We start from the raw sequence: 16,806 nt of genomic DNA, 5'->3' as shown, positions 1-16,806 counted from the left end.
AATATTGTGAAAATGTCAATGTTACCCAGGGCAATATACACGTTTAATGCAATCCCTATCAAAATACCATGGACTTTCTTCAGAGAGTTAGAACAAATTATTTTAAGATTTGTGTGGAATCAGAAAAGACCCCGAATAGCCAGGGGAATTTTAAAAAAGAAAACCATATCTGGGGGCATCACAATGCCAGATTGCACGTTGTACTACAAAGCTGTGGTAATCAAGACAGTGTGGTACTGGCACAAAAACAGACACATAGATCAGTGGAACAGAATAGAGAACCCAGAAGTGGACCCTGAACTTTATGGTCAATTAATATTCGATAAAGGAGGAAAGACTATCCATTGGAAGAAAGACAGTCTCTTCAATAAATGGTGCTGGGAAAATTGGACATCCACATGCAGAAGAATGAAACTAGACTACTCTCTTGCACCATACACAAAGATAAACTCAAAATGGATGAAAGATCTAAATGTGAGACAAGATTCCATCAAAATCCTAGAAAAGAACACAGGCAACACCCTTTTTGAACTCGGCCACAGTAACTTCTTGCAAGATACATCCACGAAGACAAAAGAAACAAAAGCAAAAATGAACTATTGGGACTTCATCAAGTTAAGAAGCTTTTGCACAGCAAAGGATACAGTCTTCTTTAAACTTTTGATAGAATTCCCCTGGGAAGCCATCTGGCCCTGGACTTTTGTGTCGTGGGAGATTTTTGATGACTGCTTCAATTTCCCCCCTGGTTATTGGCCTGTTCAGGTTTTCTATTTCTTCCTGTTCCAGTTTTGGTAGTTTGTGGTTTTCCAGAAATGCACCCGTATCTTCTAGATTGCCTAATTTATTGGCATATAGCTGCTCATAATATGTTTCAAAAATTGGTGGTGTTTCCTGGGTATTGGTTGTGATCTCTCCTTTTTCATTCGTGATTTTTTTTTAATTTAAGTTTTTTTTTTTAATGTGGCTGGCTAATGCTTTATCTATCTTACTAATTATTTCAAAGGACCGACTCCTGGTTTTGTTGATCTGTTCTACAGTTCTGCTGGTCTCTATTTCACTGAATTGTGCTCGAATCTTTATTAATTCTCTTCTGCTTGGTGTAGATTTTATTTGCTGTTCTTTCTCCAGTTCCTTTAGGTGTGAGGTTAGCTTGTGTATTTGAGTTTTTCCAATTTTGTGAGGGATGCTTGTATTGCGAGGTATTTCCCTCTCAGGGCTGCTTTTGCTGTATCCCAAAGATTTTGAATGGTTGTATCTTCATTCTCATTAGTTTCCATGAATCTTTAATTCTTCTCTAATTTCCTGGTTTACTCTTTCATCTTTTAGCAGGTTGCTCCACATGTTTGAATTTTTTCCAAATTTCTTCTTGTGATTGAGTTCAAGTTTCAAAGCATTGTGGTCTGAAAATATGCAGAGGACAATCCCAATCTTTTGGTTTCGGTTAAGACCTGATTTGTGACCCAGTATGTGGTCTATTCTGGAGAAAGTTCCATGTGCCCTTGAGAAGAATGTGTCTTCAGTTGCATTCGGATGCAAAGTTCTGTAAATATCTGTGAAATCCATCTGGTCCAGTGTATCATTTAAAGCTCTTGTTTCTTTGGAGATGTTGTGCTTAGAATATCTGTCCTTTGCAGAAAGCGCCGTGTTGAAGTCTCCCAGTATTAGTGTTTTATTATCTGAGTATGTCTTTACTTTGGTTATTAATTGATTGATATCCTTGGCCACTCCCACATTAGAGGCATAAATATTCATGATTGTTAGGTCCTCTTGTTGGATAGATCCTTTACGTATGATATAGTGTCCCTCTTCATCTATTACTACCATCTTTGGGATAAACTTTAATTTATCTGAAATGAGGATTGCTACCCCAGCTTTCTTTTGAGGACCATTTGAATGGTAAATGGTTCTCCAACCTTTCATTTTCAGGCTGGAGGTGTCCTTTGGTCTAAAATGAGTCTCTTGTAGACAGCAAATAGATGGGTCTTGCTTTTTTATCCAGTCTGAAACCCTGCATCTTTTGATGGGATCATTAAGCCCATTCACGTTCAGAGTTACTATTGAAAGATATGAATTTAGCGTCAACATAATACCTATTCAGTCCTTGTTTTGTGGATTATTTCTTTGGGCTTCCTCTTTCTTTTACAGAGTCCTCCTTACTATTTCTTGCAGAGCTGGATTGGTGGTCACATATTCTTTCAGTTTCTGCTTATCTTTGAAGCTCTTTATCTCTCCTTCTATTCTGAATGACAGCCTTGCTGGATACAGTATTCTTGGCTGCACGTTCTTCTCATTTAGGACCCTGAATATATCCTGCCAGCCCCTTCTGGCCTGCCAGGTCTCTGTGGAGAAGTCTGCTGTTAATCTAATATTTCTCCCCATATAAGTTAGGGATCTCTTGTCTCTTGCTGCTTTAAGGTTTTCTCTTTATTTTTGGAATTTGCAAGTTTCACTATTAAATGTCAAGGTGTTGAATGGTTTTTATTGATTTTAGGGGGGGATCTGTCTATCTCCTGGATCTGAATGCCTGTTTCCCTCCCCAAGTTAGTTTGAAAAGTTTTTAAGACGTTTATGGTTTCTCCCACTGAGAGCGTGCATAAATTCCTCCTCCTTTATGGCCTCCTGACCCTATTTTAAGAGAGATTGTTTTAGTTAAGCTTGCTTGCTCCGTTTGCAAATCTACTTTTATATCCGTTTTACCTCAGTTGAATTATTAGAGCAGCCAAGGAACCTAGAATGTGGAAAGGAATTTTTTTCTTCCCAACAGTAGCCAAAGAGCATGCCCCTTACACATGCTACCTTGCTGATATCCTTTCTAAGCCATGACTGCTGGTTTATCAGTTGACCTTGGTTGGGCATGTCCCATCTCCTGAGAACCTGAGACTGGGACAGCAGAACAGTACCTGTCTTGTTCCCTGCCGGGTTTCCAGTATACAGAGCATGAGACTGAATCAATGCTCAATAAGTATTTGTTTTACATTTGATCATTGAAGAGGTACAATTTAAAATAACTGTGACGTAATACGTTGCCTGTCACCTTGGCACAGATTTCAAAAGGTAGTGTTGCAAAGAAAACCACAGGGCTATAATGGGGCCAATTAAACCCATGCCCCAAATCAGTAAACCAAGACCTAATACCTAATCTAACTGCAGTTGCAACTATCCTAGGAATTTGACCTTTAGCCCCTCAACATGAGAATTTCCTGGTCAGCACTCACTAGGAAATTTACTGACAGACCCTTTCTGCTTGCTCCCTTTAGGGGTGGGTGACCTTGCCTAAAACAATGGGTTCTTTGCTAATAATTTCCTCTTTTCCTCTCCCTCTTTGCCTTTAGAAAACCTTTCCCTTTCTGTAGCCCCCTGGGGCTCCTTTCTGTTTGCTAGATGGGATCTGCTTGAATCATAAATCGTTTGATTAAGCCAACTAGATCTTTAAAATTTATCCAATTCAAGTTTGTTTTTCTAACAAGGGGAACAGTGTTGTAACTGACAGGGGCCAGAGCAATACTCTCTCACACTTCTGGGAAGAGTATCTGTCACTTTTTGGTAGGAAACAACCTGGCAGTGTGTGTCCCAAACCTAAAAGGATCTCATTGCCTTTGAGCCAGACATTCCTCTTCTAGTCATTGCTTACCTAAAATAAAGGACTTATCAATGATGCTGTGGAGTGAGCAGAGTTTGCTTTCCCAAAATATGCCTCTTTGGCATATTTCTTTGTGGCTGCTTATTTCTGAGAGCCTGAAGACATCGGAGAAGCTCTGAAAACCCTAGTAGAAGCTATCTTTTTGTAAGAGACGTTTACATCTAACTATTTATTTATTTTAAAGATTATTTATCTATTCAAGTAATCTCTATACCCAACCTGAGGGTCCCACTAACCACCCTGAGGTCAAGAGCTCTTCCTACAGGGCCAGCCAGCCAGGTGCCCAGAGACATTTACATTTATAGGGAAATCTCCTTTTGTAAGGGTGTTTCTGTAGGTATACTGGGAAGGCAATGTCTCTGAATCTCCAGAAACTCTTATCAAAGGAAAAGACAGCAACTTAAATCTGCAGAGCAGCTTTGCTCTAGCTTCCTGTGCTTTTCTGGGGAGCCTCTCATCATCAGCACCCCCTAGCCCTAACATATTTTGTCTGAAGACAGTATTTAATGTGGTAGTTTGGGCCACTTGGGGGAATGACTAAGTTTTCTTGGGTCTCTCCCATGTACACAGGAGATACACTTGTTATTATAATTATTATAGTTATAATTATTAAAGGCTCTTTATTTGAGAGAAAGCCAGAGACAGAACATGAGCAGAGGGGGGAGCAATAGAGAGGGAGAAGCAGGTTCCCTGCTGAACAGGGAGCATGACGAGGGGCTCAATCCCAGGACCCTGAGATCATGACTTGAACTTAAGTCAGATGCTTAACCAACTGAGCCACCCAGGCGCCCCGGAAATATACATATTATTAAATGTGCTTGTTTTTTTTTCTGTTAACCTGTCTTTTATTGTGGGTAGGGTTTCTCAAGTAAGAATCTAGAAGGTTTAGAAGGAAAAGTATTTTTCCTCCCCTTTTGTATGTACAAAATTTAACACAAGGTAGAATGATTTTTTTTTTTTGGTAATAATTAAGCAATAGAAAATAATGCTGCAGAAGGATATATAACACCTAGGAAAGGTTTTTACAAGCTTATGTTGCAAAGTGGAATCAAGATAATATGCAGCAAAATACCACATTTAAAATATTGTATTTACATTTAGGTAAAGGGGAAATGTAATGTGGATAAAATACCACAGTGCTCTGTGTGCTTTTCTGAGGCATGAGACATCAGGTGATTTTTATTTTCTACTATTGGTTTATTTGTATTTTCCAAAGGTGGCTCCTGCTTTTGTCCTAAGAGACAATTCTAATTTACTAAAATAAAGCAATTTTGTCCCCCTGGCGGCATATTCAGGAATCGCAGTCTTTTTTTTTTTTTTTAAGATTTTATTTATTCGTGAGAGACAGAGAGGCAGAGACATAGGCAGGCAGAGGGACAAACAGGCTCCCTGCGAGGAACCTGATGTGCTACTTGATCCCAGGACCTTGGGATCATGACCTGAGCTGAAGGCAGATGCCTAACCTACTGAGCTACCCAAGCACCCCATAATTTTTGTTTAAAATTAAAAAGGAGGGGTGGCTAGCTGGCTCAGTCAGAGGAGCATGTGACTCTTGATCTCTGGGTCATGAATTTGAGCCCCACGGTGGGTGTGTGTTGAGATTACTTAAATAAATGAATAAACTTTTAAAAATCAAATTAAAAAAATCAAATTAAATAGAAAATATACGCAGTATTAAAATAATTGAGAGTCTGAAACAGTATACAGTGAAATGTTGGTCTTCTTCTTACCATTGGCCAACAAAACTACTGCTATTAGCTGTACCTTGTAGGGACTTCTAGAAATTTTTTTGTGCATAGAGAAGCACATATATATGTATATATCCTTTTGAGGGCACAAATACAAAGCGAGTCATATTACACTTAATTCTTTGTGAAATTTTATTTTTAAAAAACTTTTCAGGGCACCTGGGTGGCCCAGTCAGTTAAGTGTCTGCCTTCAGCTAAGGTCATGATCTCAGGGTGCTGGGATCGAGCCCTGCATCTGCCAGTTCCCTGCACAGCAAAGGGTCTGTTTCTCCCTCTGCCTTTGCCCTCTGCTCCACTTGTGTTCCCTCTCTCTCTCTCTCAAATAAATAAAAATCTTTTTAAGAAAATTTTTTCACTTTGACTTAATTGTAGATTCATATGTAGTTGTAAGAAATGAACTGAGGTCTGTGCACCTGGTTGGCTCAGTTGATAGAGCATGTGGCCCTTGATCTCAGAGTCGTGAATTCAAGTCCCACACTGGGCATGGAGCCGACTTTCAGAAGAAAAGAAGGAAAAAATGAACCCAGGGAGCCCCTGGGTAGCTCAGTTGGTTAAGTGTCTGACTCTTGATTTTAGCTCATGTCATGATTTCAGGGTCGTGGGATCAAGCCCCATGTTAGGCTCCATACTCAGTGTGGAGTCTTTGAGATTCTCTCTCAAATAAATTAATAAATCTTTAAAAAAAAGAAATAAATGAGCCCAGATCTATTTGAACTTAAAAAGTGCCATTTCTCAACTTTGGTTGCCCAACATAAGCAGTTGGGGGAGCTTTTATAAAATCCTGATGCCTGGGTTCCACCGCCAGAGATTCTGAGGGAAGTTGCCCCGGTCACAGCCTTGGCATTGGGAGTTTTAAAACTTCCTCAGGTGACGCAAATATGCAGGCAGAGCTCTTAACTTCTTTTTTTTAAGATTAAAATTTTATTTATTTATGAGAGAGAGAGGCCAAGACACAGGCAGAGGAAGAAGCAGGTTCCATGTAGGGAGCCTGATGTGGGACTCGATCCCAGGACTCCAGGATCACACCCTGGGCTGAAGGCAGGCACTAAACCCCTGAGCTACCCAGGGATCCCTTGAGCTCTTAATTTCTACACTCCCCTATCTCCAGGGTGAGGAAGAGTCAGTGTGGGTGAGACATGAGAACATCTGTTTCCTGACCTAACTCAGCCTCAGCAAGAACTTGGAGCCAGAAGAGTGTAATTAGTAGAAAAGCGAGTTCTCCTGAGAATGCCTAGACCCATGCTGTGTGTGGCTCCTCTGGATACAGGACAAGGGTTTAAGTCAATTATATGGGAATCTCAAGTGACAGGGTGATCTGAGTTGACATCTTTTTTACGCGGACCCCTGGCCCACCCCAGATGGCTCCTCGTTTCCCTATAACTGCTATTCGAAAGTCCTGGGCAAGACCTCCTTTGCCAAAGTGTCAAGCCTTAAGTGCTTGAAATATTGAAATGAAATATTTTAAAGTTTATGATGAAAACAGGGAGGCATGCTCCATAAGTGAGGCCCAATCAGTCACTATTCCCAAGCTGGGACTCAGTAAAAACCAAAACAAACCTCTTTTTCTGGCTTTATCTCCTTGTCTCCTCTGTGCTGAGTACAGGGATTTTATGGACAAGAATAAGTGAGTCGGCTCAAGGTAAGGTCAGGCTTCTCTGCAGGGACATCAGGAAAGACTATGTGGACAGTGGAGCCCAGAGGACCCTGCTGGCCAGTGTCTGGGCAGGTCATGGGCCTTTTGTTTTCCAGCAGTGACTCAGTCCTCTCTGGAGGGATTGTCCACCTCCACCTGGCACTAAGCCTTCAGGGACCCACTGCCCGGCGACCCAAAGAAATAGGAACCTCACAGGTGTGGGCATTAGAGATGCCACTCCAGCAGTCACGGGGAACAGGAAAAACCCAGGAGAGGTAGTGATGGGATTATTAGGTACATAGCTTTGTGAGAGCGCAGTGCTGGCAGGGTTCCAGCCGAGCTGGCCCACTCTAGGAACAGCAGCTACTAGTTATTGAATGCTTTGTTCCAGGCACTACTACATTCTCTTGGGATAGGGTCCTGTTAGGTACCCAGAGAGATTGTTTTCCCTGGCCCCTGGAGGTTGGTTGTTTTCCTTTGATTAGGGTATAATTTAGATTCAGTAAGATCCACCCATATTAGGCGCACAGACCTATGAATCTTATCATAGAATCACCGCTAGAATAAGGTGCAGAATGCTCCATCACCTCTGAAAGTTTCTGCATCCCCCATTCAGGGTTAATCCCCTGACCCCACCTGGAGCCCCTGGTAACCACAGGTTTGGTTCCTCTCCCTACACTTTAGGATTACAGCTAAGGACCTGAAACTTTTAAAGCAAAAGACATTCATTATCCCAAACTGAGTTTAGAGGACCGGCAACTATTAGAGCCAGCCTCCAGCCCACAAATCTCGCTGGGGAAAAATCAGCTTTCCGCCCCACCGCCTGGTAGATGTAAGAGGGCTGGTTTGGGGTTCCACGATCTTTTCCTCCCTCAAGCAGACAGAGGAGATGCTCTAAGGGAACCACTCATAAAAATAAGGCTTGGAGGCAACCCAGCACCTTCCTAAGACAGGGTTTCTCTAAAACGTGGGGAGCAAACACACTGGCACAGTACTTGGTGCTGCCCCGGCAGAGAGGAAGGGCTTTCAGGAGCCATAGAGGCCTGGGAGATGGGACAGTAGAGAGGGAGCCAAGGAGGGGCCCCTCGATGTCCTGATTCTTGAGGAGTAAGTAAGGTATATGTGGCTTAAGTCTGCAAGCCCAGGAATTATCACAAAAGGATACATGGGATTGGGGCCCATGGTCTGGCCCCAATTTACCATAGTATGAGGGCAACGAGTCTCACACCTTAGTGAAATGTGGTATTTGGGCCTCCATCAGAGCCACAGCGCTGTTGAGGGATATTCATGGGAAGTCGAAAATAAATAAAATGAGACCATTTTATACATATATTACCAGTGAGTTGAGACACCTCAATAAACCTGTGACACTTTCAATGCCTCCATGAATCCTAAGAATGTAGGTCCTCTTGTTATTCCTATTTTATAGATGAGGAAATTAAAGAAAGGAGAGCAGGGGCTCCTGGGTGGCTCAGTTGGTTAAATGTCTGCCTTCAGCTCAGGTCATTATCCCAGGGTCCTGGGATGGAGCCCTGCTTTGGGCTCCCTGCCCAGCAGGGAGTCTGCTTCTCCTTCTCCCTCTGTTGCTCCCCCAGCTTGTGTGCCCTATCATATAAATAAAATCTTTTGAAAGAAAGAAGAAAGAAAGAAAGAAAGAAAGAAAGAAAGAAAGAAAGAAAGAAAGAAAGAAAGAAAGAAAGAAAGAAGAGAGAGGGCATGTCGTGTGTCAAAAGTCACCCAGCAGGTAAATAAATGACGGAACCATGACTTGAAGCCAGCTCTGCTCATCTCTGAAACCGATGTTCCTTCCAGCACATCTGGCTTCCTTACTTGTGTGTCAAGAAGGTGGAGTGGAGGAGACAGCATGCAGTAGTGACGAGACTCCAGGGTAGACTCAAGGGTGGCCAGTAGAAGTGTTAGGTCTCTCTCTCCTTCCCACCTGGTGACCTTCCTCCCCCTTTAGCTACAAGGGGCCTGGCTTTTCAGAACAAATCTGTGAAAGATTCCATTTCATTCCCTGCTCTGAGATTCTGTTGATATACTTCTTTTTTTTAAGATTTTATTTATTTATTCATGACACACACACACAGAGAAAAAGAGAGAGAGAGAGAGAGGCAGAGGGAGAAGCAGGCTCCCTACAAGGATCCTGATGTGTGACTCGAATCTGGATCACAGGATCATGCTCTGAGCCAGAGGCAGACACTCAACAACTGAGCCACTCAGGTGTCCCTGTTGATATACTTCTTGTCAGTTCAAGTTCATTCTGACTACACACCCAAACCTAAAGCTGCCTCCTTCCTTGGGACTCAAACTGCTGTAACTCCACTCCCCATCCCTTATGCCTGTCCCCACTCCTTGTGGGGAGACTCCAGCTCCACTTCTTAGATCCTCAGTCTGTGTGGTCCCATGGCAGTAAGCTGGGCCTTGCTTTCAGATCTGATATAAATGTTTTCTTTTCGGTGTAAGGGTATAACTCAGTGTAAAGTGATAGGTAAAAAAAACCACAGCTATGTGCTATTCAGTGTGTGTACGTAACAACACTCTCTTCCGTGATAGAAAATAACCATCTTAAAAAGATGGTTACTCTAGGAGTGCCTGGCTGGCTGAGTCTGTAGAGCATGTGACTCTTCATCTTGAGGTGGTGAGCTCAAGCCCCACGTTGGGTGCAGAGATAACTTAAAAATAAAATCTTAAAAAAATGGTTACTGTAGGCTTAGAAGAAAAAAAACACCTCCACCCCTAATCTCCTTGTTAAGTACCTGCTACCTACCTTAGGACTTTTTAAAGTACTTACAGGAATTCCATTAATGTCAAAATTAAATTCCTTTCTTCAGAGCATTCACATAATGAATGGAAACAAAAACCCAGCATTCATTTATGATGATTTTAGACTAGGGGTAACACAATCCTTAATCCAATCCAGTTTCATAGGTGCTGCTGAAGCAATGGGAAGACTGTCTCATCAGGATTCACTAGGCCCAGGGCTGTTCTCTGTTAAAAGGTGGGTGCCAGGAAAAGTAACAAAACTCTGTGAAGATAATACAAATTGGTGAAAATGGTACAGCCTCTATCTATAATCTTTTTTTTTTTCCTTGACGAAAAAAATTGACCAATCCAAAAACTCTTAATGCTCTAGGTCTGTTTTCTCCATCATTTTATTTTATTTTTTATTTTTAAAATAAAAAAAGATTTTATTTATTTATTCATGAGAGAGACAAACACAGAGAGAGGCAGAGACATAGGCAGAAGGGGAAGCAGGCTTCATGCAGGGAGCCCGACGTGGGACTTCATCCCAGGACCCCAGGATCACCACCTGTGCCTAAGGCAGGCGCCAAACCACTGCGCCACCCAGGCATCCTTCTCCAGCATTTTAAATGAACAAGATGGTTTTATTGAATGATGGTATTTTCTAGGTAGTTGAGTCACCATGGAATGCAATATCATCCCCAAAAATGTAACAATGGAATGCAATTAAAGGTCAGCAAGTATGTTTGTCCAGTCCAGGGTTCTGCGATCAATGCAAACCAAGAGATCAATAATAGAAAAAGATGTGTCCTCCTTTAGAATCAGGAATTAAAATAGGGATGGCCTCAGGCAGCTTTAGACTCCTGTAGTACTCTACCTAGCACCCAGGAATTCATACAGATAGTTTTAAAAGTTATCACATGTTGAAGCCCCTGGGTGGCTCAGTAGGTTGAGTATGCCTTGAGATCAGATACTGATCCTGGAGTCCTGGGGTCGAGCCCTACGTAGGGCTCTGTGCTCAGGCAGGTGTCTGTTTCTCCCTCTGCCCGTGATGTCTCCCACTCTATCAGGAAAAAATAAATAAAATCATTTTTTTATTTTTTAAGATTTTATATCCTTATTCATGAGAGATACACAGAGAGAGACAGACATATAGGCAGTGGGAGAAGCAGTCACTTGAAGGGAGTGGGATCAAAACTCAATCCCAGGAACCAAGTTTTACACCTAAGCCAAAGAAGGATGCTCAACCACTGAGTCACTCAGGTGTTCAAAAAAATAAATAAAATAAATAAAAAATTATCCTGTGTCCAGCTTAAGAATTGGGTACATTCATCCCTAAACTTGCACTCCCACTGTCCAGTGACACTCACGTGTCCTTCCCCTGCAAGCCTGATGCCCGCATTCTGGCCACGTGCCCAACATCAGTCCAAGCACTGGTCCACGGTCCCCGCGCCTCCCACGAGTCGATCATCCACGTGACCATCATTCCTGTACCTCGGCCAACGCCCCTTCCATCATTCCTTCTTCCAATATCCCACACGCCTTCCTTGATCCAGAGCTCAGCCTCCCCATTCGAGAGACCAAAGCGCCTTTCGGTGGCTCAGACTCTCTTTAGCTGCTAAAGAGAGGCAATTTCTAAAGTCAAGTGTCTTGTCTGTGGACCCAAGGGCCTCGGAAATGGTGGTTCGGAATTTGCTGGAGGTGGGGCAGATCTTTTGGTAGCGTCCCTCTTTTCAATTCAACTTTTCATTCTGACATGATTGTAGCTGACCTGCAGTTGAACAAAGAGAGGGGTCTCCTTTACCCTTCCAGGAGTCTGGCCAATAGGAATCGCAAAAAGTCTACTTCCAATCCAGCATATTGGCATGAGGAAGGCCTGGCTCTACTCACCCGCACCCTGTCCTGCCCATCCACCCCTTTGACACAGTCCCCGATCTTCTCTGGCCTCTGGCAACCACTAATGTGTCCGATCTCCTTTTGTTGTTGTTGTTGTTGTTGTTGTTGTTAAACGTAGCCTCCGTGCCCGGTGCAGAACCCAGTGCAGGGCCTGAACCCACGACCCTGAGATCCAGACGTGAGCTGAGATCAAGAGTCAGGCGCTCACCCAATGAGTTCCCCAGGTGCTCCACTCTGTTCTCCCCTCACATCATTTTGTCATTTCAAGAATGTTTTCTACATGGAATCCTATGGTCTGTAGCCTTTGGAGATGGGCTTCTTCGCCCCCACCCAGCACAATTCCCTGGAGATTTCTCCAAGTCATTCTGTGTAACCAACCACATTTGTTTCTTTGTATGGGTGTGTAGGTATACCGCAGGGGTGTTGCAACAGTCATCCAGTGAAGGGCCGCTGGGTTGTTTCGAGCTGTTGGCTACTACAAAGAGCCTGGTATGAACATGTACTTGTAATTTTTAAAACAAGAGTTACATTGGTTTGAGAGAGAGGGAGAGGGAGAGAGAGAGGGAGGGAGAGACAGAAAGCCCGAGAGCGAGAACACAGGGCGGATGAGATGCAAACAGAGGGAGAGGGAGAAGCAGGTAGCCCGATGCGGGGCTCGAACCCAGGACGCTGGGATCATGACCTGAGCTGAAGGCAGGCGCTTCAGCGACCGAGCCACCCAGGCGCCCCCTGGCGCCGTGTACTCGTAAGAGTTATTTTTAGGATCGATGCTTTATGAGTTCATTCTGACATCTCCTTAATTCTGGAGTTAGTATCACTTGACTGTCTGTTGTCGTCCAAGTGGAGGATTTCCTGGTTCTTCGTACGAAGGATGAATTTCCATCGTGTCCTAGCCATTTCGGATAGTACGGGAGGACACACCGGGCTCTCTTTCCACTTGGTATTTGAGCAAGCAGTCGTCCTGTGCAGGTTTGGCCTGCAGGTGCTGGCCTAGTGTTGTGGGCTGTGGTTGCAAGGACAAGATGATTTTCCAAGTCCGCGTGGCGCTGTTTCTCAATTATCTGTTTTACAGACATCTGTTCAAGCTACGCGCGTGCGGCTGGCAGCCGGGACCCGGAGACCAAGGGTTGCCTGAGCCAGCCTTTGGGGGGCGGGGGGCGCTGGGGCCTTGGCGGTGCTCCTTTGGTCGCCTGGGTTTATGCTGCTGCTGGGACTTCCACTTGTCCCTGCGGATCTTGCTGGAGGAAATGGAAGAGATCTCCCCAGGCCAGGCTACCTTAGGATTCTCGGTGGGGCAAAGGATTCCAGTGCCTTCGGGGCAAGCAACCGTTTCCAGTGTTGGGAGCTTTGGGAGGCAGGATGCCCTCTACCAGTGGAAGAAGGGGACCATTCTGGGCCAAACGCTTGGAGCCTGATTCGCCGCGTCGCGTCGGTGCCTGCGGGCAGCAGGGCGTCTCGGGGTGGGGTGGAGGAGGGCATTTTCGGGCCCAGCTGGGAAGGACAGGGTTGCTGGGCCAGGCGCTTTGTTGTGCCGGGATCCCCCTTGCTGGAGTCCCATGGTTTGGGCGTGTCCTTGTCGGAGGGGGGGATCTCAGGCTAGGTGGAAAACGAGAGTGCTTCCCAGGCGGGATGCCCCTTGTGGTGACGTGTCCTTTGCATGTGACCCAGTGACAAGGTGTCTCCGTGTCAGGAGGGGAACCTCGGACGTTGGTGGGGAGTGGAGTCCTCTTGGAGCTTGGCGGAGGGCCGACTGGACCATAGGAGGCTTGGAGCACCGCAGCCCAGCGGGGAAGGGACCTGTTATTCCTTTACTGTGTCCCCATCATTTCAGGTATGGTTACCCCTCCTCCCCCCGACAGTTGCCTTCTCTTAGGAGACTTGAGTCCTACGGGGCAGGGCCCAGGGGTTGGGGAAGGCACACCACGTGCTACTAATCCGCGGGATGCTACCCAGTCGGGGCGCTCTTGTCCTGGGCATTTCTCTCATCTCCATCATTATCTGTCCCCTGACTTCTCTCTTGCCCCCTCAGGGGGGCCTCGGGGGACAAAGTGATGGAACCGGGTGGTGTGCAAGGTGCTGCTGTGTCCCCCCCATCACAAACACACCCCCCGCCCGCCGGTGCCCCTCCTCCTTGCTGCCTGCTCCTCTCCTTGGGGCCCTTGCTGCTACGTGCACCTTCTCTTCAGACGGTGCTCGCAGCAGGACCTGGATGTCATGTGGCCTTGTCTGGGATCAGGTCACCCTCCGCCAAGGGGCCTAGTAGCCTTGGACTCAAGCCTCATCTGGCAGAGCTGGAGGAAGGGGAGCTGCACCTTGGTGGATGTCCTAGGGCAGAAGGAATAGCGACTGGGGACCCCCTGGCCCCCATACACACACTCAGACTCCATCTCAGATACGGCGCCTGCTCCGAGGTATTGACTCCTAAAACCTCAGGGCACTTGTTCTTCTGGATTGGATTCTCTGAGCTGTCTCTTCTCCGTTTGTATCTTTAGCCCGTTCTCCAGTGACTCCCATTTCAGGGGACCCGGCCCAGTGTTCCAGCTCATCCGTTGTCACGGGTCTAAAACATACAGCAAGTGGGTCTGCGTGCCCAGGCGTTTCCATCAAGCGTGACTTAGAGGTTTGGAGATGTGGAACCAAGGGCTCTATCCAAAAGAGCCGGTTGTTTTCATAAAGTGCGAGACATCCATGCGATGAACTATTTCATAGAAAGTTTTTAAAATGCCCATAAGATATGACAGAAAGCTAGTGGCTGGACTGTGGTGGGAGGGCTAGAATGGGCGCTGCGCACTTAAAAGGTGCTCCCTTTGTAAAAAGCTTATTTGCCTCTGAGTCCTCTCTGCACTGAACGAGGGGCTCATGCTCACACCCCCGAGTTCAAGGGTCACACTCTATTCCTTTCCTAAAAAGGATTGCATTGATTGATTCATGAGAGACACAGAGAGAGGGGCGCCTGGGTGGCTCAGCGGTTGAGCATCTCCTTTGGCTCAGGCCGTGAACCCCGAGTCGTGGGACAGAGCCCCGCATCAGGTCCCCTGCTCAGTGGGAGCCTGCTTCTCCCTCTCCCTCTGTTGCTCCCTCTGCTTCTGCGCTCTGTCTCTCTCTGCCAAATAAAGAAGATCTTAAAAAATATAAAACCGCAGGATGCATCAGAGTCTGAGCTTCACACCAGTGCGCTTTGGGCTAGCGGTCCTAGCCTGCTGGGAAGAAGTCAACGACGTAGGAGCTCATCCCGAGAAGCCAGCCACAGACAAACGCAGAAAGGGGCAACCGCAGTGGTTACCAGAGGCCACACTCACCTCCCTCACCTTGCTTCCTTTCTCCCAAAGCCATAAAGCTGCAGGTCCTGACCTCTTCCGTAGTTAGCAGAAGCTGATGAAAGCCACGGACTCACTTCCCAGAAATACACAACACACACACACACACACACGCACATCCCATGTCAAAGGTTTACAAAATGTCCATGAACATCCAAGGGCCCTCTATGACTGTGCTGCCCCATACGATAGTGCACGTCCCGTGTGGCAGTTTCAGTTGAATTAATATGAAAGATTCAGTTTCTCATTCCCACTGGCCACATTTCAAGTGCTCTAGAGACAGAATTTCAGGAAGTGCTATGGGACAGCTCGACTTTGAAACTCCACAGGCCTAAGGCTAAGGACCCCACCCCTTAAGCGAAGCCCTATCCATGTGGTGGCTTGTAACCCCACTGCCACTCTACTGTTGGCCGTCTTCTGTTTCTGTATATAGGCGGGCCGACGCACAAGTGGGGGCAGCGTATGCATAGGCCGGGTCCCCCAGCCCTCACCCAAAGCTCATGCCCGGAGTCCAGAGGAGGGGCCTGAGGCTTGTGGCTCAGGAGCACTGAATGACGCGTCCCAGGTCACACAGAATATGCCAGAGGGTTATGGCGACCGGGCTAGAGTGGATAGCCCTTGCAATGCTCACGTGTAGCAACATCCAAAGGTTCTTAGTGCAACGTCTGGGGCCAGGCTGGTGGACACAGGGGTGGTCACGTGCACGTCAGCACAGGTCTCCAGACCTGTACCGGCCCCCACCCGCGCCCCCCACATGCTCTCCCTCTCTTTGCTCACAGCCCTGGGGTCCCCGGCCTCGTCCCTGGAGGCCATGAAACAGAAAACGACTCAGGACTCTTCCTGCCCAGTCTTGGAAGACAGCGCTGTTCCCACCCCATCCCTGGGCAAGTTTCTTTTGCACAAGGAATGATTTCTTCCCTTGAGGGAGGGCGGGTGGCAGAGGGAGAGGGAGGGAGAGACTGACAAGCGCGGGAGATCCTGACCTCAGGACCCTGAGTTGAGGGCCTGAGCTGACCCCCAGGATCCCAAGCTCAAGCAACTGAGCCGCTCAGGCCCCGCCCGCCGCCGCGCCTCTGCCCCCCCTCCCCCCACCTCGGGGAAGGTATCTGCAAGGACGCCCAGGGTCTCTCCTTGAACCTTCAGTTTCCCCAGGTTTCCCGCGGCGGCGCATGCAGCTGCACGGAAGCCACGGGCAGCAGGCCGGCCTGGCCCAGAGGAAGCGCTCCTGCAGGGGGATTGCTCGCGAGCACCCATTCCTTGAGAGCGTGCGCGGTCGCCCGCCCTCAGCCCCGAGCCTTCCTCGCGGCTCCGAGGCATCCAGGAAGCGGGCCGCTTGGGCTGTGGACATACGTGCCCTGACCGTGCTGGGCCTCAGAGCTGGCAGCCCTCCCCACACGGGCCCCAACCCTCCAGCACGACCACCAGGGAGGGCCCAGATGGTCCGGCCGTCCCTCCATGCGCTCTCCCGCAGGGCAGCCTCACTGCATGCACCGCGGCTTCTCCCCAAAGCCGCCTGAGCGAGCCCGCGCTCACTCGGCCCCGGGATAAGAAGGCTGCGTGCAAAGCGGGCACGCACTCGGGGAAAAGCGAGGGCCACGCGTCTCGGGAACGTCCAAAATCCGGTTACCAGGCAGCTGCCGGGGCGCCGGGGCGCCGGGGCGGGTGCGGGTGCGGGTGCGGGTGCGGGCGCGCTCCCCACCAGGATGACCCAGGGCCCCGCCGGGCGCTCCTCGCCCCAGACAACCTGGGCAAGGCCCGGCCTGGGGCGCAGGGAGCGGCGGCAGGGAGTCCGGCGGGCGTGACAGGGGCGGGCCGCGCGTGTCCTTC

The sequence above is a fragment of the Canis lupus genome, chromosome X, assembly GCF_003254725.2.
Source record: "Canis lupus dingo isolate Sandy chromosome X, ASM325472v2, whole genome shotgun sequence".
Taxonomy (NCBI): Eukaryota; Metazoa; Chordata; class Mammalia; order Carnivora; family Canidae; genus Canis; species Canis lupus.
Note: the sequence above shows the minus strand (reverse complement) of the source record.